The sequence below is a fragment of the Castor canadensis genome, chromosome 17 (genome assembly GCF_047511655.1).
Source record: "Castor canadensis chromosome 17, mCasCan1.hap1v2, whole genome shotgun sequence".
NCBI lineage: Eukaryota > Metazoa > Chordata > Mammalia > Rodentia > Castoridae > Castor > Castor canadensis.
The window spans coordinates 12,745,257-12,772,968 of NC_133402.1; the positions used below are offsets into that span (position 1 = coordinate 12,745,257).

The 27,712-nt window shown below is 45.3% G+C and overlaps 1 long non-coding RNA gene across 1 annotated transcript in view; it reads left to right on the forward strand.

Moving 5' to 3' along the window:
* Nucleotides 1-27,712, forward strand: part of LOC141418478 (uncharacterized) — a 252,157-nt gene that overhangs the window by 11,181 nt on the left and 213,264 nt on the right. The window contains exon 3 of the long non-coding RNA XR_012443119.1: nt 16,660-16,702. This is a non-coding gene — a long non-coding RNA (uncharacterized lncRNA). The remainder of the gene's footprint in view (nt 1-16,659; nt 16,703-27,712) is intronic.

Sequence of the window (27,712 nt, forward strand, 5' to 3'; positions counted from 1 at the left end):
CCAAAAAAACCATACAAAGAATTAATGAAACAAAAAGTTGGTTCTTTGAAAAAATAAACAAGATCGATAGACCCCTGGCAAACCTGACTAAAATGAGGAGAGAAAAAACCCAAATTAGTAGAATCAGGAATGCAAAAGGGGAGATAACAACAAACACCATGGAAATCCAGGAAATCATCAGAGACTACTTTGAGAACCTATATTCAAATAAATTTGAAAATCTAAAAGAAATGGACAGATTTCTAGATACATATGATCATCCAAAACTGAACCATGAGGAAATTAATCACCTGAATAGACCTATAACACAAAATGAAATTGAAGCAGCAATCAAGAGTCTCCCCAAAAAGAAAAGTCCAGGACCTGATGGATTCTCTGCTGAATTCTATCAGACCTTTAAAGAAGAACTGATACCAACCCTCCTTAAACTGTTCCATGAAATAGAAAGGGAAGGAAAACTGCCAAACACATTTTATGAAGCCACTATTACACTTATCCCAAAACCAGGCAAAGACACCTCCAAAAAGGAGAACTATAGGCCAATCTCCTTAATGAACATTGATGCAAAAATCCTCAACAAAATAATGGCAAACCGAATTCAGCAACACATCAAAAAGATTATCCACCACGACCAGGTAGGCTTCATCCCAGGGAAGCAGGGGTGGTTCAACATACGAAAATCAATAAACGTAATAAACCACATTAACAGAAGCAAAGACAAAAACCACTTGATCATCTCAATAGACGCAGAAAAAGCCTTTGATAAGATCCAACATCATTTCATGATAAAAGCTCTAAGAAAACTAGGAATAGAAGGAAAGTTCCTCAACATTATAAAAGCTATATATGACAAACCTACAGCCAGCATTATACTTAACGGAGAAAAATTAAAACCGTTCCCTCTAAAATCAGGAACCAGACAAGGATGCCCACTATCTCCACTCCTATTCAACATAGTACTGGAATTCCTAGCCAGAGCAATTAGGCAAGAAGAAGGAATAAAAGGAATACAAATAGGTAAAGAAACTGTCAAAATATCCCTATTTGCAGACGACATGATCCTATACCTTAAAGACCCAAAAAACTCTACTCAGAAGCTTCTAGACATCATCAATAGCTATAGCAAAGTAGCAGGATATAAAATCAACATAGAAAAATCATTAGCATTTCTATACACTAACAATGAGCAAACGGAAAAAGAATGTATGAAAACAATTCCATTTACAATAGCCTCAAAAAAAAATCAAATACCTAGGTGTAAACCTAACAAAAGATGTGAAAGACCTCTACAAGGAAAACTATACACTTCTGAAGAAAGAGATTGAGGAAGACTATAGAAAGTGGAGAGATCTCCCATGCTCATGGATTGGTAGAATCAACATAGTAAAAATGTCGATACTCCCCAAAGTAATCTACATGTTTAATGCAATTCCCATCAAAATTCCAATGACATTCATTAAAGAGATTGAAAAATCTACTGTGAAATTTATATGGAAACACAAGAGGCCACGAATAGCCAAGGCAATACTCAGTCAAAAGAACAATGCAGGAGGTATCACAATACCTGACTTCAAACTATATTACAAAGCAATAACAATAAAAACAGCATGGTACTGGCACAAAAACAGACATGAAGACCAGTGGAACAGAATAGAGGATCCAGATATGAAGCCACACAACTATGAGCAACTTATCTTTGACAAAGGAGCTAAAAATATATGATGGAGAAATAGCAGCCTCTTCAACAAAAACTGCTGGGAAAACTGGTTAGCAGTCTGCAAAAAACTGAAACTAGATCCATGTATATCACCCTATACCAAGATTAACTCAAAATGGATCAAGGATCTTAATATCAGACCCCAAACTCTTAAGTTGATACAAGAAAGAGTAGGAAATACTCTGGAGTTAGTAGGTATAGGTAAAAACTTTCTCAATGAAACCCCAGCAGCACAGCAACTAAGAGATAGCATAGATAAATGGGACCTCATAAAACTAAAAAGCTTCTGTTCATCAAAAGAAATGGTCTCTAAACTGAAGAGAACACCCACAGAGTGGGAGAAAATATTTGCCAATTATACATCAGACAAAGGACTGATAACCAGAATATACAGGGAACTTAAAAAACTAAATTCTCCCAAAACTAATGAACCAATAAAGAAATGGGCATGTGAACTAAACAGAACTTTCTCAAAAGAAGAAATTCAAATGGCCAGAAAACACATGAAAAAATGCTCACCATCTCTAGCAATAAAGGAAATGCAAATTAAAACCACACTAAGATTCCACCTCACCCCTGTTAGAATAGCCATCATCAGCAACACCACCAACAACAGGTGTTGGCGAGGATGCGGGGAAAAAGGAACCCTTTTACACTGTTGGTGGGAATGTAGACTAGTACAACCACTCTGGAAAAAAATTTGGAGGCTACTTAAAAAGATGGACATCGATCTACCATTTGATCCAGCAATACCACTCTTGGGGATATACCCAAAAGACTGTTACTCCAGAGGCACCTGCACATCCATGTTTATTGCGGCACTATTCACAATAGCCAAGTTATGGAAACAGCCAAGATGTCCCAGCACTGACGAATGGATTAAGAAACTGTGGTATCTATACACAATGGAATTTTATGCAGCCATGAAGAAGAACGAAATGTTATCATTCGCAGGTAAATGGATGGAATTGGAGAACATCATTCTGAGTGAGGTTAGCCTGGCTCAAAAGACCAAAAATCGTATGTTCTCCCTCATATGTGGACATTAGATCAAGGGCAAACACAACAAGGGGATTGGACTATGAGCACATGATAAAAGCGAGAGCACACAAGGGAGGGGTGAGGATAGGTAAGACACCTAAAAAACTAGCTAGCATTTGTTGCCCTTAACGCAGAGAAACTAAAGCAGATACCTTAAAGCAACTGAGGCCGATAGGAAAAGGGGACCAGGAACTAGAGAAAAGGTTAGATCAAAAAGAATTAACCTAGAAGGTAACACCCACACACAGGAAATCAATGTGAGTCAATGCCCTGTACAGCTATCCTTATCTCAACCAGCAAAACCCCTTGTTCCTTCCTATTATTGCTTATACTCTCTCTACAACAAAATTAGAGATAAGGGCAAAATAGTTTCTGCTGGGTATTGAGGGGGGGAGTGGGAGGGGGCGGAGTGGGTGGTAAGGGAGGGGGTGGGGGCAGGGGGGAGAAATGAACCAAGCCTTGTATGCACACATGAATAATAAAAGAAAAATGAAAAAAAAAAAAAAAAAAAAGAAATATGAAGATAAATATAATTGATTAACAAAAATAAAGGTTTACAATGGTAGTGGTATAAAAGAAGGAGAAATAAAATGTGTTGGGCAACAAACAAAAAAAAAAAAAAAAAAAGGGAAGAATTCACGTATAACCTATAATCACCTCTGATGACTCCTGACACCCTCTCCAGTGTAATGCTGTGTAGACAGACGTTACACTGTATTGTTCAGGGAATAATCACAAGAAAAGAGTCTGACACAGTTTCAGCTGTGGCTGGCTGAGTCCTGGACGTGGACCCGGTGGAGGAACAACTGTCAAAGTCCGTAAAGGGATTTGCTAGTTCGCTCTGGAATTGGCCTGCAGATGGAGCTGTGTTTGACATCCTTATCGTTTTAAACATTTAAAAGTGAGAAGGGCTCACACTAAATATCCTGACTTTGAAATCTTCCTCAAACTCTGAAGACGGACTAACAAGCAGTTGCCACCTGCAGATGGAGCGTGGGTCTGCTGTTCACCACCCTCCCCACCTCTCCCTATTGTATTATGCCCAGACTGCTTTGCTCATGTTTGGTATTGGCTGGTCCTCATACGCACTTGGGATTTGGGTTGGTTCTATGTCAGAGTCTAGGCTGAGAGGGCAGCCATTCTTTTTTTTTTTTTTTTTTTACTACAGTGGAAGTCACAAAGATGCAATAGTTCCTCATCCCTTTTGCAGATAAGGAAATGGGTCAAAGTAGGTTAAATCACTTATCTTGGGGTGACGGCACAATGGTGCTGGTTCTAGAAAGTCCAGTGTCTGTTCTTGTGAACCATGAGAACATCAACTGCCCTTTTTGAGTTGGCCACCAGAGTACTTAGATAACCATGTTTTCGGGTCTAGTTAGTAATTGACCTTTCTGGCTTATCTTTTTTTTTTTTTCTTTCTTTCTTTATTTTTTGGCAGTATTGGAGATTGAACTCGAGGCCTGTGCTTAAGCATGCTAACACTTGGACCATGCCCCCAGTCCATTTGGTTTCAGTTTATTTTCAGATAGGGTCTCTTGCTTTTGCTCAGACCAGCTTCAGACTGAGATCTTCCTACCTCTGTCTCCTGAGTAGCTGGATTATAGATGTGCACAACCATGCCTGGCCCTGGCTTGTCTACTTTTCTCCTTTTGATTCTTCTCTATTCCTCTGTCTAATTCTACATTATTTTTCTCTAGTCCTCCTTTAAATTTAAAAATTTTAATTTTGTCATAATATATTTCTTGGAGTCTACTATAAGTTCTCAGTGAGTAGTGAATGAATAAATAAAACACAATGAATTTTGAAAGTCCGAGAAGGACCTCTGACACCACACTCTTTGTGAGAAGACTTTGTGCTCAGAAAGGCATTTTCAGCTTTTTTGCAACAATATATTTTGCTTTTCTGGCATCAAAGTGGTCCAGGCTGATGGCTTCCAGCATACATTGGGCATGAGGTGCCAGCCTGACGTTCAGAGCGGTTTGGCAGATTCTGTCCACAGATGGGCAGGGGTGTCAGGGAGAAGTGGAGGCAGGTGGGATGGCTTTGCTGCCTGTCTGCTGTCTGGGTCATGGTTGGAGGTGGAACCCCAAACTCTGCTCACATCTTCTCCCCGTCACTTCCGCCCAACATGGCTCATACTGCAGAGATCTACAGAGAGGATTTCCAGCCAGGAAGTTCTGCCTTGTGTGACTTTGAACTTGGCTGCCTTGTGTCCCCTGCCCCACCGCACCACATCTGTTGTCATGTTTTTAAGGAAGCACTTTTGAAGTGAAGTCAAATCCGAACATTCCTAACAGAGGGGCCATCTTGATTTGTTTGGCTTTTCAGGTGGGGATGGGAACTTTTACTCCCTATTCCCCCGGCCCTCTGAGATGCTACACTGTCAGCCTGAGCACCTGCCTCACTTTGATCCAGCCTGTCAGCAGACCTGGTCCCAGCTGTGCTCCCAAGCAAAGCTCCTCTTCCCTGCTTCCCTTCACTGTCCAGGGCCAGCCCTGCTCCTGACCATTCCTGGTCCCCATGTGGCCAGCTCCCGCTCGTGCTTCCCGCTCCAAGGTCTCCTCTGAAATGTCCTTGAGACCTTAGATAACTCAACGGCAGTGGATGATTTGCTCTCAGAAACCTTTCTTCTTTTACTGCACTCTACACTAAATACTTCTTTCACTCAATTTTTAATAAATGGATGCATTTTTTTCAGAACTGGGGATTGACATCAGGGCCTCCCACTTGAGCCACACCCACAGTCCCTAATAAATGTGTTCTTAATTGGGTATTGTGGTATATGCCTATAATCTCAGCTCTTGAGAGACAAAGGCAGGAAGATCTTGAGTTGGAGGCCAGCCTGGGTAACGTGGTGGGACACTGTCTCAGAAAAAAAAAGTTGTTTCATTATATCATAGGTTTATTTCGTTTTGTCCATCAGCTTGTGAGTTTCATGCAGGAAACTTACGTGTGTCTTTTTTCCTGTTGTGTCCCAAAGTACCGAGCACATAGCAGGTGTTTCGTAGACATGTATTGAGGCAGTGACTTGAGTGTCACTGTTGTAATATTTATTGCTAACAGCTACACTTACTGCACGTGGACTACAGGCCAGGCGTGCTGCTGTCTGCATCTGTCAGGCTTCTCCAAGAGGCACAACCAATAGCATCTACACCGGTGCACGAGGGGACTGACTGGCAGAATTGGCTCACTTGATTTTGGGGGCTGAGACACCCCACCTCTGGCTGTCCGTAGGCTGGAGACCCTGGGATGCAGTAGTGTGGCTGAGTCATAGGCCAAAGGCCTGAGAACCCAGGGAGCTGCTGGTGTAAGTCCTGGAGTCCGCAGGCCCGAGCCTGTGGTCCTGTTGTCAAGGACAGGAGAGGAGAGGTGGTGTTCAGCAGCGGGGACATGCTTGCCTGCCTTTCTGCTGCCTTTTTTTTTTTTTTTTTTTTTTTTTGGTATTAGAGATTGAACTGAAGGCCTCAGACTTGCTAGGCAGCTTCTGTACCACTTCAGCCTCAGCCCCAGCCCTTTTGCTTCAAGTTTGCTTTTTCAGATAGGGTCTTGTGCTTTTGCTATGGTTGACCTTGGATCCAAATTCTCCTTCCTCCACCTCCTGGGATTACAGGCATGTACCATCACCTCCAGCTCCTTTCTTGTGTTTTTGTTCTCTCTGGGCTCCCAGCTGATTGGATGGTGCCTGCCCACATTGAAGGCAGATTCTCCCTCTTGTCTACTCAGTCTTACATTAGTCTCCTCTGGGAATTCACCCTCCCCCTTCCTCTCTCCCTCCTTGTCTCCCTCCGCTTTCCTTTTCTTCTTTTTTTGCTTTTTTGGCAGTAATGAAGATTGAACTCAAGGCTTCACACTTGCTAGGCAGGCACTCTGTCACTTGAGCCACTCCACCAGCTCTTTTAGTTTGTTTTTCAGTTAGGGTCTCGTGCTATCTTTTCCAGGCTGAGATCCTCCTATCTCTGCCTCCTAATTTAGCTGGGATTATAGGCATATACCACCATACCCAGCCCTGAACTCAGGTTTTCTAATCCTAAAGTCCTGTTCCTGTCACTCTGCTGTTCTGTCTCCTCCAGAGGAGGGCTCCTTGTACTGCTGTGACTTGTTTGATGTATGTGAGTCCCACAGAGAAGAGCAGGAGGGTCAGGCTTACCAGAGGGGAAGCTCCTGTAAGAAGACTGAGTGGGACAGGGGAAGGGCTCTTGCTCCCGTGCTGGGCTAGGAGGATGAACTGGCTGAGAATGGGCTGTGTGTGGGCTTCCAGCAGCCCTTGGAGGGCACTGGGGAGCTCAGCTTTGGGGCTAGACACACATAGCTCCATTCACTCACTGGTCATTTCCCCTCTGTGGAGCTGACTTCCTGAGTCAGTTTCTTTGCCTGTGAAATGGGGATGCTACTGTATACCAGGCCTGTTCCTGAGGCCCTGGAGGAGCAAACGCTGTAACACATGTGAACAGTTGTTTTCATCAGTGTCCTTACCGTCATTATCATAATTCTCAAGCAGACAGACAGCAACTCCTCTCTCTCTTTTCCATCCTTGAGTTATTTGGAAGTTGTTCTGAAAAGTCTTTGGTTTGTCCTTTTCTATACTTGGCAAAAGCAAAATGGAACTGATAGCACTGTAACCACAGCCCCCCCATCCAACAATCCCCCCCTTCCCAGCCCTGCCTGGCTGCCTGACTGGCAGGACAGCTTGGGGACTCGTGCGGCTTTCTGTTGAGAGCACTGGTTTGTTACTGCGTGAACTCTCCTGTGACACCCAGCCAGCTCTCTTCTGAAGCCATTTCTCATTTTCTTGGTCCTTCTCTTTTCATCTGTGTGCAGCATGACCCAGACCCCAGTCTGGCTGCTTCCAGTTGAAAAAGCTCCCCAAGGGCTTTCCTTCAACTCAGAATAACATCCACATTCTTTCTACTTATTTTAATAGCTTCAGATTTACATATTTGTATTAGAATATATTAGTGATATGAGGGGTTCATTGTGATAATTCCATCCATCCATCCATACGATGGGCTTTGAACAAGCTCATCCTTTTGTTATGTTCCCATTTCTCCCTCCCCTCTCTGCTTTTTCAAATGGGTTTTGGTGAGTTTCATTCTGCTGTCTTCAAATATGTACAGTTAGCACACTCTGATCCTCTTCCCCCTCCCATCCTTCCTTCCATGCCCCCTGAGACTGTCCCACTTTCACATTTATGTCCCCTCGGCATCACCATCATTTTATGTCTAGGTTCCACAAATGAATGCATGCATGATATTTGACTTTTGACCTTGGCTTATCTCACTCAACATGATCTTCAGTTCCATCCATTTTCCTGCAAATGACAGAATTTCATTTTTCTTTATGGCTGAGTAGTATTCCATGGTATGTATACCATATTTTCTTTATGCATTCATTCCTCGGTTCTTGGGCACCTCGGCTGATTCCACAGCTTGGCTGTCATGAACAGCTGCAATAACACATTCCCAAGAGTGGAATGGTGGGGTTGTAGGTAGGCCTTCCATGTTCTTTACTCTGACCATGAACTCAGTGTAGCCTCCTCCTACCATGTTCCCTTCTCACCCAGGCAGCCCGATCCTCAAGAGAAATGTGTGGAAGGAATGACCTTGGCATAGAACCTGGTGTCCAGTAAGTAGTTACTAGTACACATTAGCACTCCTCCTTCTCCTCTAGCTGCTACTTGGAGCAACATTCTCTTTTTGGGGATGGTCGAGAAGCTGTTTCCAAGCAGGGGTGGCCACCTGGATCCTTAGAATGGCAGAACACCTTCTCTACTGCAGCCCTGGAATCCGATCATGGTTCTGTTTGGCAGGGAAACACAGTGAGTTATCACAGAGTGTTCCCTCCAGCACTGGGTCATGCAAATATTTATTGCGAGTGTTAAATAATAAATGGAACAGCCTGCCCAATGGTAAATCTGTCATGTTTGCTTTCAGCCAGGAGTGGTGATGGCTCTGGAATTGCTGCCCGTTCCACTGCCTCTGCCTGCCCCTCAGAGGGGTACAGCAAACATTGTGTCCCCTAGAGCAGAATCATGAGCCTGATTAGACACCTGGAAGCCAGAAGGGGGCGGTGGGGTTGTCCAGCCGGGCGTGGAGGCTGGCAGGTAAGGCAGGGCTGTGGCTGATGAGAGGCTGAGTGAGACTGAGCGAACCAGGACCCGTGCACCAGGTTCAGGTGCAGCCATGGTTCTCTGGGGATGCTGTCTCATTGTCCACATCTGGAGTTATCTTTGAATATGTCCCACTCCCTTCTGGCACACCAGCAGAGCTGGCAAGCTTGGGAACGTGGAGCCCATGTCCTGACCTCTCTTTGTGACCACATGGTGGGTGATGAGAGAGACGGCACATGCTCGACTTAGACAGTGGTGCTTCCTGATGTGTGCCAAGGCCCCAGCAAGCACTGTCACATCGAACCTGGCCTTACCATGTGGAACTCAGACATGAGGGTTCTTGAGCCACACGCATCAGAATCCTGCTTCTGTACTTGCAGTTCTTGAGACCCTGCCCCCCACTTCATCTTGCAGGGCCCTGATTTCTTGAGCTGTCAGGTGGGGCCCAGCTCATCAGAAGAGTGCCTGGCACCTGGTGAGTGTTGGGCAGGTGCCAGCTCTTATGGTTTCCAGTGGTCCAGAGAGGACGGGGAACCTGCCATGCAGGTATGGGTGATTTCCTGAGAATGGGTGAGTGTGCTGTAGTCACACAGGTACTGATTCTTTTTTAAAAGTTATTTTTTATTACTGTATTGGGACAAAGTGAGAGGTTTCATTGTGATAGTACATACATATAATGTATGTTGACTACATCTATTCCCTTTTTGTTTTATTCTTTCTTGTCTCCCTTTTCCCTCACCACCACAGCCCCTTTTTCCTTTTTTTTTTTTTAACATTCCTCCAAAAAATTCTTTTGTGACAGTACTGAGGTTTGAACTCAAGGCCTCCCACTTACTAGTCAAGAGCTCTACCACTTGAGCCACACCCCAAGTCCATTTATTTTTAGTTTGTTTTTAGGTAGCATCTCAAACTTTTGCCTGGCCTAGCCCTGGACTACTATCCTCCTAACCTCTGCTTCCTGCCTGCATAGGTGGGATTATAAGTGTACATCACAATTCCCGGTCCTGAATTTGCTCATTTCTAAATGGATGAACCCCCAAGAGAGAGACTCACAGCACTTCAGCCCTTGCTCTGCTCTTTGTAGGCACTTACGGTGCCCTGGGGCGAAGATAATGATGCTTCTTTCTTATTTTGAACTCCTTTTCCTGGGAGACAGTGCCCAGCATCAGATGAAGAGAAGACTTAGGCTCTGGGAGCCTGGCTTGGAGGCCCAGGATGTCCCAGCAAGTCATTGTGTGGGAACGGGCTGGACCTGCAGTGATTAATAATCATTTTAGAGTTGACATTTCAATACTGGCTTCTTCATTGGATGCTTCTGTGCCCTGTCAGGCTGTGAGAGAAGCAATATTCCGGAAGGACCAGGTAGAGTAATTTTCACTCCTCTGTAGAGCCAGTGTTTGCATCAAGAAAAGAGCCTCAAATTTACTTTTAAGTGTGCCTGCAGCAGTGTGTATGTCACATTCTCACATATACTCTGGGATTGTTCATTCCATGCTGCCGTGAGGAAACTGAGGCTCAAGGTCACGCCATGGACTAGTAGTGGGGTGGGGATTTGAACTCAGGACCGCCTGTTCTCCTAACTCCTAGCCTTGTGGTCTCCAGGTCTCTGTGACTGTCTGACTCTAAGGGCCACATGATTTCCCCTGCCATGCTCTTGTGGTCACCTGTACCCCTTCTTCCAGGTCTTGGTGACTGCTACAGCCTAAATGTGTGTAAAGTATAGAGTGTCAAGTGTTACATTTTAGCTTTCCCATGTTGGAATTATATCTAGTTATCCCAAGACTTCAAGAGTGAGCTGGGTTGAGATTGCAGCTGCCCCCACCCTTTGATGGGCACACATTCCAGTTTGTCACAGACCCCACCATTCTCTATTGCTTCATCTCCCTCCTTTCTTTCTTTATGTGCCTGCCCAGATTCTGTGGGCATTGCCATTTGTGGTTCCTGTTTTATATAGATCTCTGGATTGTGTAACCTTTTCTCACCCTTAAACCTCAAATTTAAGGGGGACCTGAGGTCAAGAAATGCTTGACATTGTAGCTCCTGAAAAACCAGGAGCTGTGAGATCGCAGAGCCATACGAATACGAACGACCATCATTAATAATAGCTGGAAGGAGACAGAGAGACCAACCCCACTGCGTCCTCAACCCCCCAGCCCAGAAGAGTGTTCGCATAGCCATGATGGTGTCTCTCATTGGCATTGACAGCTGCTATTAAACTGTGTCAACTTGCACGTGCAGAATGCTTACCACACAGACTAAAACAAGCTGGCAGAAATAATATCTGGGCGCTGTCTACTTTCACTGCTCTTTCCATAAATCGTTGCAGCATTTCTCTAGGGCCTGAGTCAAGAACGAAGGAAAATGTAACTCCTGGCTTTCTGAAGATGTGACTTGATATTCCAGCTGATATCCTGCTGTCCCCTTGTTCTCCCTGCCATTGCCGATGCTGAGCTTAGACCTTGGGGACTGTCATCGCTGGCCAGCTGTCTCCCCAGCACAGGATCATTACAAAGTGGGCAAAGTGTCTCTCCCTTTGCCTCTGTCTCTTCCCCAGATCGAAGTGGATTGATGACACATGCCATTTTCACAGTCCATTTGCAGGCTGAGGTCATAAAGTGTCTTGCTGGGATTTCAAATGGCCAAACCTTGAAAACAGGATGCCTTTGTGGAATCGTGTCTCTGGCTCCCGTGTCACTGTGGCTTTGTTGAATGCATGTGCAGGACCAGCTGTATTCTGGCCTGCCTCACTCTGGGTCCCTTCGTCCTTTGTGATGTTCTCCCTGCCATGTTATAGCTCCTGAGGTGTGCACTGTGGGTTTGCTTCCCCATGCTGTTCCTCTGTCTGAAACACTCTTCTCTGGGTGGCTTCTGGCAGGCATCTCCTCTTCTCAGGCTTTCTTTGATGAGTAAGCAGCTTGTAGGCCCTGAGTGTTATAAACCTGAGAATGGTCCCAAAGTTCCCAAGGCCCTGGAGGGTGCCTGGCATAGGGGAAGGAGGAGGACCTTTGAAGAGAATTGCTGGGGCCATGGCTCTACCACTTACTAGCTGCACCATGTGGGACAAATTGTGGTGCACTCCGAGCCTTACCTTCCTTATCTGTGAAATGGGACTCATGATCATGTATACAAAGTGTGTGTCATCACAGTACCTGTCATACAGTGAATGACCAATAGGAAAAACCAATATTGCTTATGGAATGGCTCAAAGGACAGACCTGGAGACCAGTTAAGTGGAAATTGTGTTACCTTAGTGACTTCTAGGCTCCCTTTCCATAAAAGGCAAGTTCAGAGAAGAACTCAGGTGTTTTGAGTTAATGAAAGCTTACTATCCTTCAATGATTTCACACTGACTTTAGGACAAATACCAAAATCCTCAGTGTGACTTACAAGACCCCTTATGGCCAGGATCCTGTTCATCTCTGAAGCCTCACATCTGACTCCTCATCAGCTGGGCTTTGCCAGGCTGCCCCAGGGCCCTTGCACACGTTGCCCTTCCTGCTGAACCACCTGAGTCTGCATTACTTAGTCCCCATTTAGCCTTGTTCATCCTTCAGAGCCCAAGTACCTTTTCTGGAAGCCTTCCATAGTTCCCTATATATCAAGCATGTTCTTTCCCTTTGGAGTACCTACTCTGGTTTCTGATTCTGCATACCTTACTGGGTTTATTTGATTATTGTCTAATTCCTCTACTGGACTTCGAGCTCCCCAGGGGCAGGAACCAAATCTGCAGTTTGCTCACTGTGGTGTCTGCAGCACATCACACAGCTGGCCTCAGTGGGCATTCACAAACCCTCACTGGTTGAATGGATAAGTGGAGAAATGAGAGTGTGCCTAGCAGGGATGTTTGCTGGGAATGACCAAGTCTTGCCCTTTGAAGAAAGAAGGACCAAGAGATGAGTCATCGGAGGTTAAAAAACTGCTTGTGGAGCTGGGCTGCTCTTGGTGTCTGGAAAGTGGAGGATTTGTGGAGGGAGGGAGTGAGGGAGAAAGGGAGGGAGGGAGGGAGGGAGAAAGGGAGGGAGGGAGGGAGGGATGGAGTGTGGTGACATTATTTCCTCTTCTCCATGGCTGAGTTCTGTTGGAGAGCCGAGCTGCTGCTGGGTGGGGGCTCCCTGCACCTCACCCTGCCCCTGGGAAGGTGTCCTGGTGGATGGGTGGCCTGACCCACTGAGGGTTCTGCAGGCTTCGCTTTCTAATTTCCTGATTGCAACCCTGAGTGCTCCTCAAATAAGCCAGACATTCATGATCTCAAAGTAATGCATATCTACTCGTGATAAACAAATACAAAAAGAGTAGGAAAACAAATAAAAATTAACCAGTATTCTGACACCTGGAGATAGCTATGTTCACATTTTGGTGCATATGTTTGTGATTCTTTTAAAAACTATTTGTGTTTCTGTGTGTGTTCTATTTATATTGTATTCTAACTTTTGTTTTCCCAAATAAATGCTTCATGGTTAGAAAATGTTTAGGAAAGCAAATATCTTCCCGAGAGGCCTGATATGTGAGTACAAGCCTTGTTGCAAGAATGGGGATCCCCAGCAGGGCATGGTGGTGCCTGACTGTAATCCCAGTTGTTTGGGAGGTGGAAGTAGGAAGATCAAAGTCAGGCCAGCTTGGGCAAAGTTAGTATGAAATTCTATCTGCAAAACAAGCTAAAAGCAAAAGAACTGGGGGCATGGCCCAGATGATAGGGTGATTGCTTAACAATTTTGAGGCTCTGAGTTCAATCCCCAGTACCTCCAAGGGGAAAAAAAAAAGACCTCAAAAGTCAGTCATGCTGCCGATTACCTAATAGGTAGGGTCTTGGAGATACCGAGTCTTTCATTTATCTACTGCACCTCATTGGTCATTTGCACATGTAGACGCCTGGCACAGGGATTAGCATTATTACTTTTCTGGACTCTCATCTGTGGGTGGTGATTATTCCCACTTTGCCACATCAGTCAAAGGGACAGAGCTAAATTTTGGTGACACCTTGCATCCGTATAAATGATTGCTGAAAAAATAACCTGGATTCCCTTAAGTACAGAAAACTAATTGAATGTGAACAATTCAGGCAGCTTAGCCCACCGCTAACTGTAGCTCTGTTGCGTTATTGAGAACGCTTTCCTTGGGGCATTGGGGTAGGTTATTGCTCCTTCAATCATATCTTGGTCCCTGGAGGACCCATGGTTAGGCTAACTTTTATTACCTATTGTTTTTTAATCCCATCAGGGAATTTTGGGCAAGGCGTAGGGAGGAGACTCTTGATACGAGATGAAATGAGTCCAGATTGGAAGATGACATTTTTTTTTGCCTTACAAATGGACTGAGTACAGTGTAAATGGCTTTGTGAATGAGATGAGGAGCTCTATCGAGCAGCAAACCCAGCTTGCTCACCCCTTGTGTGGCTCAGAGCTTCCCATGGAATGGACCCATTCTGTTGGCTTTGGTGCTCTCAGTTTCCCCAGGGCAAGCACTCATTGGAGTAGCCATTTCCTGACCAGTACCAATTAGCTTTGATTCCAGGCGATGGGTGCATTTCTACTTCGTTAAGCAGAGCGTTTTTCTGGGACCTATGAGTTGTTCAAGGATCTACAGAAATGTTTGAGGTTCCCAAAAGGAGATTATCAGCATCAAAATGCAGAAAGAAAAAGGCAAATTGAAATTAATGAACATATAAAAACTCCCGGCAAATGCGCTACTTTGCCAATATCACTAATTGGTAAATTTAATGTTCATAGAGCTTTCATTACATCTGGAAACATGGATGGTTAGAACTTCTGCCTCTCAAGAGCTTCTGAGTACACACAATTGCCCAGAAATCACAGCCAATCAAAGATGAAAACAAGTCACTTATTGCCAAGTAGTTTCAGGAGCAAAGCTTAAAATTTTCCTCAAAAAATATTTCTAGCAAAAAATCCATTGAAGGTGGAATGTTGACATTTGCCCAGTCATCTGTCTGTGGGTCTTGGTTCTAAGACAACCCCCTCCATACCAGAATCCATGGGGGTCAAGTTCTTTGTGCAAAATAGCATTGTATTTGCATAGAACCTGCACATCCCTCCCGCAGACTTTAAATCATCCCTAGGTGACTTCTAATCACTAATGTGTCAATGCTGTGCGAACAGTTGTTCAGGGAATAATGACAAGGGAGAATGTCTGTGTATGTTCAGTGTGGACACAATTAAAAATACTTTAAATCCAGGGTTGGGTGACTCCATGGTTGAGGAACCCAGGGACATGGAGGACCGACTGGTGAGGACTACAGAAGCCAGTGTGTCTAAGGTACACGAAATCTTCCTTCCCACTGACCCAAGAAAGTAGATTGGAGAGAAGGTTCCCCTAAGGGTGGCTCTTTTGTGAATGTTTGAGATTTGTGTAGGCTATCTTTAGAAAATACTCGCTCCCTTCCCTGCTGCCAGGCCATGGGACTCGCTTTGCCCTGACCAGGCACGAGGCTTGGAACTACTTTGTTTCTAGATTTGCCCTCTCTTGTTGAGAGCAACGTGCCTTAGTCACTGGTCCTAGAAAAATGAGCCGCGTGTGTACAGAGCAGAGCTGCGGCATCCAACGCACACACGCACAGCTGAGAAGAAGTGCAAGCTGGGGATTCTTGATACTTCACAGCTTCCTGGTGACCACAGCCGACTGCCCCAAGTCCTGTGCACGCTGGTGTGTCTCTTATTCTAAGGAGTTGTTTTCAGCCGTTTGCTTGTGAGTGGTTATTTTCAGTCCATTGCTAGGGTTATGACTCTGAGCACAAGCTCAGAGGATTTGCACAGGCTGTTCCCCCTGTGCACGCTTTGTTTTGCTTTTCCCTTGGATGGTTCTGGGTCTTTGGCTGTGGCTTTAACTATTGGAAAAACAGCTAAATAGTTAAACTATTGGAATGACTGTGGAATGGCTTTATCTGATGTGCGATGTCAGTACCATCTGTGGTTGCCTGCTGTCGGCGTATTGGAGCATCTATATTCCTTTTCTTCTTTGAAATCAAGTCTTTTGTTTGTTTGTTTTTTGAAAAAACTTCACACTTGCAGATAACTTCTTACCCTTCTCCGAGTCATTTGTAAGCTTGTGACGCGATGTTCCTCATCTCCCAGTACTTTACCACTTTTTTTTTTTCTTTTGGCAGTACTGGGTTTGAAGTCAGAGCATTGCACTCACCCGTGAGGCAGGTATTCTACCACTTGAGCCATGCTCCCAGCCCTTTTTTTGTTTTGTTGTTTTCCAGGTTGGGTCCTGTGTTTTTTGCCCAGTGCACTCCACCACACCTGGATTTTTTTGTTTGTTTGTTTTGATGAGATGAGGTTTCCATAACTTCCTTGCCAGGGCTGGCCTCTAGGTGTGTTCCTTCCAACCTCCATCTCCCAAGTAGCTGGGATTACAGGTTTAAGCCACAAGGCTCACCTTACAGAGTGGGTTTCTTACAATAAAAGTTCTTCTGCCTTGCCAAAGTATAACCATCAAAATCAGGAGATTGAGCTGTGGTGTAGTGTGTGGTAGAGAGCTTGCCTAGCATGTGCAAGCCTTTGTGTTCCATTCCCAGCATGCAGAAAACAACAAATGAGGAAATGAACATTGACATTAAGTTACTGTGGTCTAATCCACAGACCCCAGTCACGATTCACTGAGTGCCCTGGAATGTCCTTTATAAAGAATCCAGTGCAAGGTCACCATAGCACTTAGTTGTTCGGTCTTATTCTAGAAGGGGGTAGGTCATTTATTTTGTATAAGGTCTCTTATTTTGGAATTGTTTGACATGTTCTATGGCTCAATTCAGGTTAAATGTCTTTATTTATTATTTTTGCAGTGCTGGGGATGGAACCTCATATATGAGACCTCACATATGTTAGGTAAGTGCTGTGCCTCTGAGCTACAACCCCAGCCCTTACACAACCACACTTAAGGATTCTCTACTTCATCCTGAGCCTCCATGCCATTCCTTGTCATAGATGCTTACCTTGACTTATTTTATTTATGACTTTGACACCAGTTGCTATTATTATTTTTTTGATGCTACTGGGGTTTGAACAGTAGCAGGACCTTATACTTGCTAGGCAGGCGCGCGACCACTTGAGCACTCTGCCAGCTCAATCCTCTTGATTTCTGCTTCCCTACAACCTAGGATTATAGGTGTGAACCACTGGTGCCCAGCTGAGACCAAAGTTTTGAGGAAGGAAGTTAAAATCCTAATTTTAATTGGAGTAATGTAGACTTAACTAAATAATTCTACATTTTCCAGTCCTTCATGAAGCTGGCTGCAGTCACATGCATTAATTTTGGCCAATAAAATGCCAAGAGAGCTGGTGGAAGGGCTTAAGTGGTAGAGTGCCTGCCTAGTAAGCATGGGGCCCTTAGTTCAAAGCCCAGTACAGCCAAAAACAAAAGCAAAGAAAAGGATAATATGGACATTTTGTCAGAGGGGAGCCCATTCCATTCTTTGTTTGTTCTTCCTGTTGCTGGTCTTTGATTAGGATGCAATGGCCTTATGTGAGCATGAAGACACCTCCAATTGAGAAATGATGGCTCCCAGGTAAAGTCAATGGCTTAAGGAGGTAGGTTAAAGAGAACGTGGCAATTGGTTGAATGTGGGGTGTTAGACAGAAGGACTCAAAGGTGACGTTCAGGCTCTTGGCTTGGGTAACTGACTGGCTGCTGTTGAAACTCACCGGGAAAGGGAACGTAGAAGCAGGAGTGAAGTTATTTGGGAGACAAGATGAAGTCATTTTGGACAAGCTGAGTTTGAGGTCCCCAAAGGGCATCCAGTGGAGTTGTCCAAGGTCACAGGAACTAGAAGCAGATTTCAGTATGAAGACAGTGGAGGAAGGATGGAATCAGGATTCTGCCATGTAAAAGTGCCTTGAGGAGAGACCGAGCTCTAGGACTGATGGTGGCTGGGAGACACTGGTACAGATCACTGGAGTCTTCATTCTGGAAGGGAAACAAAGGCCTTCTGAGGACCTGCAGCGAGCTCTCCTTCCTGTGGGGAATGTCCAGCTCCTCTGCAGTGAACACCCAGCATGCTTCCTCCAGTTCTGGTGAATGTGTACCATTTTATCTTATCCACAAAACAACCCATGAACAAGGCATTGCTACTGTGCCCACTTTATAAGTGGGGAAACTGAGGCTCAGAGAAGTTGAGTGAGGTTATATTGAACCCAAGTTGTCTGGTTTCAGATTGTGACCCCTTGCAGTATTAGGTTCTAGCAGATGGAGCCTGGGGAATTTTTACTCCTGGTAGTGTTTCATAGTTTACAAAGGGCTTTCAGATGCTTGCTCTCATAACAGCTGTGGGCGGGGTGGGGGGGGAGAGGCAGACCATTGCTAGCCCCTGATGGAGGTGAGGGTACTAAGGACCAGGAAGATGACAGGCATGTCCTGGTGAGTCAGCCGATGAATGGTAGCATTACATAAGAACTGAGATCTCCTGGAGCCACACAGAGCCCTTGTTCCAAAAGTCCTTATCATGCCTTCTGTCTCCGTTAGCCTGTTGGAGAAAGAGATGGCTTTTGTTCAGATGCCCTCAGCCACTCAGACACAGGCAATGCCTCCATGCTGGCACTGGAAGAGTCATCTCACAGATGGAAAATGGAGGCTCCATAGATCAGGGAATTCACCTTGGCCATCCAGCGTGCCTGCCCTCCCGGTAGCATTAATGCTGCCGATCCACAGTCCCGAGATGGCCGAAGCTTGGTCTACAGGGGCCCAGTTCACAGCTGGGTGGTTGGGGGAGAGGGAGCTCTAACAATACAATCCCCAAAGCAGAGACTACAAACCCACACATTCTCCCAAAGTGGGAACTACCAAAAAGAAAAAAGGCACTCCAGGGCGGTTCCAGTCTTTATGACTTCAGACTTGCATGGACATGGCAAAGAATTTCAGTTATACCAGGGTCCCACTGACATCAAGAAGACCGACTATTGCCAGCATCGCCTCCGGATTGCATGAGGATTCGGTGTCAGGATAGACAACCTCAGCCAAGATCTTTAAAAACAGAAAGCTTAAGAAATTGATTTTCATGAACGGGATTCCCTTGTTTGGTGGAAACATGTCTTATTGACTTTATCTCCAGGCCAGTCACTTGGATGTGTGGACCCTCTTAGTTTGCAAGTTGTTCTGGGAATTGGGTTAGATGAAAGCCTTTTGACCTGAATAAACCTGCCACTTTAAGAACCCTGGAGCCCAGAGGGATTTCTGGGGAGAAGGTGCATCCTTTTGCATAAAGAACCCAGATAATTTACGGTAGGAAGTGGGTCAGAGAGAGAGGCTGTGTAGCACAGGGCTAGAAACCCTGGGCTCTTGTGTCTGCTTAGTTTCATGTCATGCTCTTGTCACTTATTTGCATGTGATTTGGGGTAATTGACTTAACCTCCTGAGTCTCAGTGTTCTCATCTGTAAAATGGGGCAATGTGATGAGGATAAAAATTATCTATGTATATATGCATACATGTGCATATATGTATATGTGTTCCTGCTCAACATAGGGCCAGGAATGGGTTAATAACTCAATAAACACATCTATTAAAATCAGTCTTCCTTATTCCTCTCCAGCTCCTCCTTTGTGAGATTTGGAGGTCTATTTGATGGGTGGGAATATTTCTAACTGGTGCCTAATGGCAGGCAAGGGAAATGGAACTCTGGAAATGAAACTACCACAGAGCCCAGGGTCTCTCTGCCGTGAGCTCCGCTTAACAAGTTGGGACCAATGTGGTCCCAACTTGGCTCTGCAGAACAGGACTCTGAAGGCCCTAGTGGGGACCATGGTGGAAGGTTGGAGAGGTTGAATGTAAGTTCAAAGAGCTGAAACCTGGTTGCTGAGGTGTGAAGGAAGACCACTATATCCAGTGTGGGGTCTGCAGTGCGGGGACGATGTCACATTCTACTGCACTGAACCAATGTTCAACAGTGACAATTTGTGGCAGCCTTGGGAACAAGGGGAGGGGAAGTGGGCTGCTGGTGAATAGCTCAGACTTCCCAGGTTTCTGTCCACCTGGCATTTGGATGCTATCTTTAGATTAATCAAATCTTAGGGTGAGCCTGAATTAATTGGAAGAGTAAGAAAATGTACATGGGCACTCACTCAACTCCCACGATGGGTCCTCTGGGTGTGTCAGAATCCAGAGCTCTTGTGACGACTGGCCAGGCACTGCACACCATGATTGTTGCCCATGCCTCCTTTTTTCATACTCTGTCCTATTCATTCTGATCCAGCCATGCTAGCTTCCATGCATTTCCACGAACAAGCCAGGTTTTCCCCCAACTCAGGCTATGCACTGCAGTTCCCTCTGCCTGGAATTCTGTTCCTCAGATCTTCATTCACAGCTGTTAGACATCATTTCGAATGTTCTTCTTACAGAAAACCTTCCCCATCATGCCCTCTCCTCCTGCTATCTCTCTCTGTCATCCTCCAGCATCGCAGCTTCAACCATTTCTGAACTGACCTTGTTTCCCTACTAGTTTGCATGTTTAGTGACTGTCCCCCCATGAGAACAGGGACTTTGACACTTGTTCAACAGAATATCTCCAAGGGCCTGAATAGTGCTTGGTCCAACTAAGTGTTCTAATATTTTTTGGAAGATTTAATGAGCTCCCTAGGATCAGAGGCATAGAGATCCCATAGCCACACAAGGTAGTGGGTGCTTATGGGATCCCCCTCATGTCCCCTCACGCTTACCTTTAAGTGTCACCAACCGGAAGCATTTGTGTTTCTCCCCCTGAGGAGTTTGGTTGTAAACCTTCTTTGTCCATGTGACATCATGAAAGGGGAAATTAACATCGTCCCCCAGGAAGCATCCCTCCATCTCTCCATCAGGGACCAATGGGGTTGCTGGAGACCTAGCTGCCTCACCTTTGGGAGAGGGTGAGCTGACTGTGAGCGAGGGTCAGTGATCAGGTCCATTCAGCTGTAAGAGCTGGCCTCATGTGTCTTTCCTCAGGTCCTTGTTCAGGGAGCTCATGCTGGTTGTGTGAAGTCAGCTGTGGTGGGAATTTTTTCACCACAGGTTGTGGGCAGACACCACAAATCTGGGCTTTCTTTATTTTTGTGGAGACTCAGGTGTTAGACATTTGCCAGGCTGTGCTGGTTAGCTGGGGTTTCTCAGCAGGCTTACACTCCTGTTGTCCAGAGTGGTAGCTTGCTTGATGCTATGCCTTATTGGATGCCTCCCCCCACCCATCTTGTTTGTTTTATCTTGTTTCATTTGCCTCCCAACAGACTACTTAGACTTGGATTCTTGTCTCAAGATCTGCTTCTGGGGAAACTCAAACTAAGGCTATGATTAATCAGTGATGGAGCCAGGACTCCAAATTCATGTGTATGTTATGAATGCCCCCAACTCTTGTTTCTGTCTTGTTCCCTGCCTGTCAGGATGACAAGGGTCCTCTAGATGTGGAGGGGGTCTCCACAGAGCGAGACAAATGCGTTCTATTGATGAAATTAGCTGGAAATTAAGAAGTCATCTTTCATATGTTAAGGGTTAGATTAATTCGATAAAACACAAGGAAATCTAATTTACTTAGTAAATTATTCTTTATAAAAAAGATTTAAAGACATAGTCATGGTTTCCATAAAACCCGTAGGCACCAAGATGGATTTTATTGCTCTCTGTGGAATGATATACACCATACTCCTATTTCATGCTTGTTATAATTTACTGTTTATCATTTTTAACTCTCTGTGCTGGATTGAATATTCAAGGGATTCACCAGGTGGTTTGATGGATTCCACACAATGGTGGTGTTAGCTGCAAACTAAGTAGAGCCTCAGAGAGGTGTTAACTGCAAACTAACAGGCCCTCAGCTGAAAGAGGGCTGGAGAGCGGAAATAGGGGAGTCTTGTGCACAAGGGAGAGTAACTCAGCTCACGGCAGCCCATGCAGAAGAGAAAAAGGAGTTCATCCTTCAGGAAATTGGAAAGTCTGAGCTTTAGGTGTGGCTGGATCCAGGGTTACTTACTAATAAACTCCCTTGATAGAATGTAAGCTTCAAAAGACAGGGATTTGTCAGTTCTATTTTTTGCTGCCTTTGCCATCCTATGGAACAGTTTCTGGCACACAGTAATAATAATAACAAAATTATATCACACTTTGTGTGGGCATGGCACTGTCCTAAGTGTTTACACGTGTTAACTCACTAAGTCCTTTCAGGCAATGAGGTAGATGATGATTAATTATGCAACCTATTTTCTAGATCAGGAAACAGGCACTGAACAATCATGAACTAATAAGCAGTGGAACTGGGATTTGAACCTGGGTCCTCGCTCCAGAGCCTGTCATAACCATGATGCTATATGAATCAGTAAATGGTGAGTAAGTGAAGGCAAGTGACTTTCCAGAAAACAGCATCCCCTGACTGTGTGCCGGTATCAAGTTGGGCAGCCTCTGTCTTCTGTAGCCCATCAGCTTTGGGTACAGGCAAATGGCGTCAGCACAATCCACACAACCACACAGGGCAGTGTGGGCTCAGTGGGGGGCGGGGAGGGAAGGGAAAGGAGCACAGGCTTTAGAACCAGAGGCGTGCTGTTCCTGCTCTTCACTCACTAGCTGGGTGATCTTGGGATATTCTGAACCTGTCTGGGCCTCACTCTGAATCCTCACCGGTGAGATTAGAGCCGTGATGACTACTTCATGGAATCACGGAATATTGACATATGGGCCTTTGTCAAGACTATAACATAGCCAATGATGTCACCTATTACTTTGGCTATTATGTAGTGAAGTATTTATTAGTTTTTAAAAATATATATATCAATTAAGGACTGAGTGGCTTAATTCAGTGAAATCTGTGAGCCAACAGGAATGGGTTTTAATGTTCCTCTGATCTCTTATGCCTGGGGACTGACATTTGTCTGAAGGCTGACTAGCTAAGGGCGGAGATATTTGAGACAGACTTACCTTTCTTTTCCCTGTGGGTGTGATTAATTGTTGTAGGACATCTGTTCTAACCCAGTGCCCCAAATCCATCTTGCCTGGAACTTTCATAGCTAAGATGGGGACCTGGCTTCCTCCAGGGTCTTTAAAATACACACCAGGATATTCAGAATTAAACTTGTCTTGGTTCCAGAAAGTCTGAGATACCACTTTGGCAGAACCGGATGCATTTTTTTTTTTTTGGTGGTACTGGGTGTGGAAGACCCCACCCCACATTGAGCCAAGGCAGGAACAAAATACTAAGAGCCAGGTGCGATCAGGAAGGAGGGACTGAGCTCGGAGGTGTTCTTGAATTCGAGTTCAAACAATTAATCAACAAGGCCCACGAGAAAGAACCACTCAGCAACTCCCAAGTAAAGTCTGTAAAAGTCTGTTCCCAGTAGCATTGGGCTCCTTAACCTAGCTGCCTGCCATTTTCTTTCCTTTAAATAGAGTCCTAAAAAATTATTACTTTCTCCCACTCTTCTGTCTCAGTAAATTCTTTTCAAAGCTTGTGGCTCCAAAACCTATGACACTGGGGCTTGAATTCAGGGCCTTGCGCTTGCTGGGCAGGTGCTCTACCACTTGAGCCACACCTCCAGCCCTTTTGCTTTTTTAGTTTGTTTTTTCAGATAGGGTCCCCTGCAGCTGGCCTTCTACCTCCACCTCCTGAATAACTGGGATTACAGGTGTGGGCTATCATACCCAGATTTGGATGAGGTTTTGTGGGGCCTGAAGGGCATACCATTTAGGGGTTTCTGTTTAAGAAGAAGATTAAAAAATGATGAATATGAAACTAGGCACAGAAGAGAATATTCATCTGGAATGAAAAATGAAAAAGCTCTGGGAGCCTTTGGATATTTTTAGTCGATTCTCAGGAGCTCTCTGTGAACACAGAGCTGCTTCACTCTTGTCACCTGGCTTTCTCTTATTACCTGGAACTGGCACAAGTCTAGCATTAAAGGGACACATGCAAGGGAAAGTTCCAGAAGCTTCACCTTGCTTTATCATCATGTTCATCCTCAGGTCCCTGCCCTGCAGAGGCATACCACAGAGACCTCTGCACACTGAGAAGGCTGTGCATGAATTCTTACACGAGGTCCAAGCTGAGAACATGAGACCCTTATTAGGTTTCCCTTGGAGGTTAACTTGAAGCTTCAATGGTTCCATCTCAGGTAATAGAAATCCATTTTCCTAGGGGGTTGTCAAGTCTTCTGACCCTACTTTTCCCCCAGTTGTCCTGCTTGACAACCCCACCAAAAAGGGTTTGCCATTTTGTTACACACACACATGCACACACATAGTAGCAAGCTCCGGAGCACCAACCCTAACAGAACAGTCTTTTAATTAGCTGGGCAACATTTTCCCTCCCTCCCTCCCTCCCTCCCTCCCTCCCTCCCTCCCTCCCTCCCTCCCTTTCTTCCTTCCTTCCTTCCTTCCTTCCTCCCTCATTCCGTCCTTTCCTCCTTCCTTCCTTCCCTTCTCCCCCTCCCTCCCCCTCTCCTTTCTTCCCCTGTGCCAAGCCCATGGTTATGCTATCATATGGATTTTCTTTCCATACCAAAATACAGACAGAGTGCCAGGTTGCAAAGACCCAACTGAACTGACTGCATTAGATTCAGATGCAAAGCACCCCCATTGTGTGGGAGCCAGGATGACAATGGGAACCTGTTGAGCACATGTTGCTCAGGAGCTGCTCTAGAGGGGGAAGTGTGGGGGGGGGTCACCAGCTGCATGTTTTTACAGTGAGTGTGTATGTGTGTGTGCATGGGTGTGCCAGGCATCATTCTAAGTGGTAACAAGTTTACTTGGGCTGACATAACAAACTGCACAGACTGGGTGAGTTGCAGAGTAGACATCAGAGTCTGAGACAAGGAGTCTGAGTTTGTTCTTCCTGAGGCCTCTCTCCTTAGTTTGCAGACAGCCATCTTCTGTGTCCTACCCTGGCCTTTCCTTTGAGCACACCCATTTCTGGTGTTTCTCTGTGTGTTCCATTCTCCCTTTTTGGTATGGGGGTTTGAACTCAGGGCTTCATGCTTGCTAGGTAGACGCTGTATGACCTGAGCCACTCCTCCAGCCCCCATCTGCTCTTTTTATAAGGATGACACTCACTTGTCAGAAGTCAAATTGGATCAGAGTCAACTCTAACAGCCTCACTTTAACTTAATCACCTTGTTAAAGGCCTGTTTCCAAACACTGTGGTTTTATGGTGCACGGCGGGGGGGGGGGGGTGGGTGTTATGAAACAGGAGCTTTGTCTGGGACCAAGAGGGGGAGGGTTGGTGTTCTGGGTTCTTGCTTCACAAAGCTGAAGAATGAGCTTCATGGGCAATGAGAGGGAGTAAAGCTGGAGAGTTTATTGAGATAGAAAAGTAGCCAAGAGTAGAGCTCCCACAGCTGAGGGGTCTCAAGAGAGGGTGCCAGAAAAGTGACTTGGTCTGAGGTCTTTAAGCATTTTCTTCACAGCATTGCTTAATCTCTACGCTAATTAGGTGTGCAGAAAGCAGCATTCTGGTTGGCTGTGCCTGCAGTGTTCTGATTGGTTATGTCCTAGTCCTCCTCGTGTTCTCATTCTGGTCCATCCCGCCTTTCCTTCTGTCCTTCAGAATCATAGGGAGGTCATAATAGAGGTTTCCAGAGACCTCTGTTCTTGCTACACTGACTGATTTCAGTTTCCTTTCCTACTTTTTCAGTTAGAACTTCACCAGAAAAATTTCAGGGGAAACAATCCCACCCGTAACCCTTGGGATAGCTGGAGAGAGACGCCCTGCCCTGACCACCTTCTGAAGGACCCCTTCTAAAGGACCACCTGCTCAGTGCTCACCTGAAGGGCCTAAGCTATTGTCCAAACAATACCTTACAGGGGAGCTAACAGAGGAGTTTGCAGAGTTTTTTGGATTCTGGCAGAAGATACGACACTCCTGGTTCAGAGACAAAGAACCTTATTTGTCATGGCATATCTGGAAGTGTGAACTCCACATTTGTGCCTCTTCCTTTTGATCATAGGTCCTTCAAGGTGACCTAGAGGTCAAGCTGAAACCGTAGTTTTGGGCCCAAGGCCCAAACTCCTGAGATCCCATATGCTAGGTCTGGCCACCCTCCCCTAAATGCCAAAACAAGAAGCATGGTGAGGGCAGAGAAAGGAGACTTTATTACACGGCTCAGGTCATGCTGTGGGAAGAGGCCTCTAAGCACTAATCTTATCTTTAGTCATCGTCAGGGTACAGAAGTGAGCTATAGGGTCAAGTAGATGAAAGAACTGGGAGCAGGGGACAAAGGCATGCATAGTTAAACAGTCCCGGTCACAGGTGTGTTCTGGTTGACCCTTATCTCAGTCTAAGGGTTCCCAGAGGGGTTCTGGAGAAGACGGCATTGCTGTCATCACCTGAGGGGAGCAATCTGGCCCCCACTATAGGATTGTTCCTGCTCCAGGGTGCAGCCCCATCATCCAGAGTCAACTGTCCTCACCTGGAAGGACAGCTCACCCACAAGTCTCCACCCTCCCTTCGAGAAGCTTCAGTCCATTGTCATAAAGATGTTATCATCTTTCTGGAGTCCAAGGCAATTACACAGTGACTGCAAAGAGCAAAGACAGACACAAAATGGAGGCAGAGATGCTAAGCTTTCCTGTTTTTAGTTATTTTTTGGGCCCAAATAAGGAGTCAGTGATTTCAGAAAAAGTTTGAGTGCCTCTTACAATCCTGGGTGGGTGCTTCATGCAGTGAATTTACATCATGGCTGAGAATCCTGAGTTTAGGAATTCCTATCTATCTGTCTTTCTATCTATCTATCTGTGTATCTATATTTTTGCAGCACTGGGACCTTGCACTTGCTAGGCAGGCGCTTTACCACTTGAACTATGCCCAGTCCTTTTTGCTTTAATTTGATTTCAGGTAGCTTTTCTTTCTTTCTGTTTGTTTTTGATGGTACTGAACTCAGGGCTTCATGCTTGCTAGGCAGCTGCTCTACCACTTGAGCCACTCTGCCAGCCCTTGTTTGTGCTGGGTATCTTTGAGATAGGGTCTTTCCAACTCTTTGATTGGATTGGCTTCAAACCATGATACTCCTGATCTCTGCCTTGCAAGTAGCTAGGATTACAGGCATGAGCCCTTGGCACCTGGCCTTCAGATAGTTTTTGCCCAGCTGGCTTTTCGCAGTGATCTTCCTAGCTCCATCTCTTGAGTGGCTGTGATTACAGATGTGTTCCATCATGTCCAGCTTGTTTTCTACAGGCTGGCTTCTAACCCTGATCCTCCTAGCTCCACCTCCAAGTAGCTGGGATCACAGATTTGAACCACCACACCTGGTTTCCCTCCAATCTTTTCTTAAAGGGTCTGCCTGACCCTCCTGTCCCTGGAGGGAGACATTTTTATCCTGATCAGCAAGACTTTTTTTTGCTTTGTTATCCCTGCCTTTTGCTGTTAGCTCTACAAACATCCTTGTAAAGATAGTCTGGAAGAAAAGGTGAGGCAAGGTGTGTTGGTATGTGAGAGAGGCAATGGAGACTGTCCCAGCACAGAGACTGTCTCCTAAGGAAACTATTAGAAACACTTGCAAAGCATTGATTCACAAAGTAACAGAAGTCCAACTGGGGAAGAGAGAGTAGAATGTTGCTGAAATACTCTGCTGTTTGTGACAATGTCTCTGAAGATCTTGAAATGTCAAGTGAAGATGTTCAACCTAAACTGTAAAGTGGAAAAAGCCAAGTTGCAGAAATTGAATCTATGTTTTTAGTAACTAAGTAGGACTGAAAGCATTGGTTTTCTCATGTAGCGAGCCTAGGGTCAGTTAGTTTTCTTTTGTATTTTGTATTCTTTCAGTTTCCCTATAATAAACATGTGTTACTTTTATAATAGAAAAAAGAAAGCAAGATAAATTCTTTTTGAAAGCAGTGCCCAGCATTCAGAATTTGGCAAAAACACGGGAAGGAAGCATGCACTAGCAGGGAAAAAGAAAA